Below are 2,027 nucleotides of genomic sequence, written 5' to 3' on the forward strand. Positions count from 1 at the left end.
TACAGTCGCAAGTGCAGATCACCCCTGTGTTGGGTCGATGTGGGGGATACTCAGCTAGCTAGGGGGTAAGTCCCTAATAGCACCCTTACTGGTCCTGAAATCATAAGGGAGACCACAGAAAAGATTGTTCAAATTCGGGAAAGACTGAAGGCGTCTCGTGATCGACAAAAGAGTTATGCAGACAAGCGACGCAAACCCTTGGAATTCCAGGTCGGAGATCGGGTACTACTGAAAGTTTCCCCTTGGAAAGGAACGATATGTTTCGGTAAATGTGGGAAACTAAACCCGAGGTACATCGAACCGTTTGAAATCCTTGCCAGGATTGGTCCCGTGGCGTGCAAACTCCAATTACTACAAGAACTTAATAACATACACCCTACCTTCTACGTATCCAAATTGAAAAAGTGCCTATCCGACGAGACTCTCGTGATACCCCTCGACGAAATTGAAGTAAATGAGAGTCTCTATTTCGTGGAAGAACCAGTTGAGATTATGGATCGGGAGGTCAAAAGAACGAAACAAAGTCGTATTCCCATAGTGAAGGTTCGTTGGAACGCGAAACGAGGACCTGAGTTCACATGGGAACGCGAAGATCAAATGAAACAAAAAATACCCGCATCTCTTCCCAAACTCTTGAAGTCCCAGTCAGAATGTAAATTTTGGGACGAAATCCCTTCTAACGGGGGGATGATGTGACAATAGTCTATTTCGGGCCAAGTCAAAGTCAAACAAAGTCAACAAGTCAATCAAGACGACTAAATTAGCCCTTGTATATTAGGGTTTGCATTGTGTAAGTACTAAACAACCCGCTATTTTAATGAGAAAACATCAATTGGAAATTCGTATGCTTGAATTTCCTTAGCCGTGATAATGCTAAACATTTAACCAAAGCGATAAAAACACTATTACATACTCATCGGGAGAGTGTAGGACACTAAAACATGGCTTAATGGGGTTTACGGACCTTGCGTTGCGAAGCTGGACACTCAAAAATATCATGAACGAAACCTCTCTCAATCGTATTCACTCTATCTTTCTCTATTTCAAATCTCTCCCAAATCTCTCTCAAAAGTTCCGGTAACTTTTTATAGTCATTCGGGCCATCCCGACCCTTAACCGGGTCAAAAACGGCTTGAAACAGGGTAAAAACGCGAAAAACAGCCTTGAGGAGCCGAAACTCCTCTTAGAGGCTGAAACCTCTTAGCAACCGAATCCCTAAGCAGCCGAGACCCACTCAACCGAAATGGACCGAGCCCTCGGTCTATTTCGTCTCCTGATCATCCGAACCGAGACCTGACTTTCGGTCCGAGACTGGAGCTTCGGTCCGAGGAACGAGCGTGCACAACCGAGACCGAGCCTCACTTCTTCATGCCCCGTCTTCGCACCTTTGGTTCTCTATTTCTCTCCTCCCGGTTTCTTCTCCTACTTTCAGTTCTAAGGACTAGGACCGAACCTCCGGCCCCAAATTTCGGATTTTGGCAGTTTTTGCACGGTTTTCAATATTTTTAGCGTTTTGAGCCCGTTTTTCGTGATTTTAACGCAGGATTTTCTCCAAAAATCATATTTTAACATATAAGACCCTAAATAATCATAATTTAAACATATTTTTATGAAAATATTTATTTAAAGAATAAAATCTAGTGGGTGAATAATTGAGGTGGAGTGTTGACTTTCCTTTAGCTTATGACACAAGCAACCACCATACCCACTCTATGACCAACCCACACCCCTCTCCACCATACCTTGTCATCTCCTTGTACTTTTTCCCTCTCTCAAAAGTCATCCCCACTTTTTTAGAGCTGAACCCTCATCCTATCTCCTCATTCTCACACACTTGCTCTCATTTCACCAAAGATCAAACTCCACTTTTCTCTCTAACTTTCTCCATCAATTTCGAGATTCCAAGGCTGATCATCAAACTTTATTACATTCTTGGTAAGTATAATTCATCCTCCTTGTGATAATTACATCCCATTCTACCCCAATCATAGATTTCTTACATAAATTTCATCCCTTTGGTGTTAGAT

The sequence above is a fragment of the Lactuca serriola genome, chromosome 6 (genome assembly GCF_051521515.1).
Source record: "Lactuca serriola cultivar US96UC23 chromosome 6, Lser_US96UC23_V15, whole genome shotgun sequence".
Classification (NCBI taxonomy): Eukaryota; Viridiplantae; Streptophyta; class Magnoliopsida; order Asterales; family Asteraceae; genus Lactuca; species Lactuca serriola.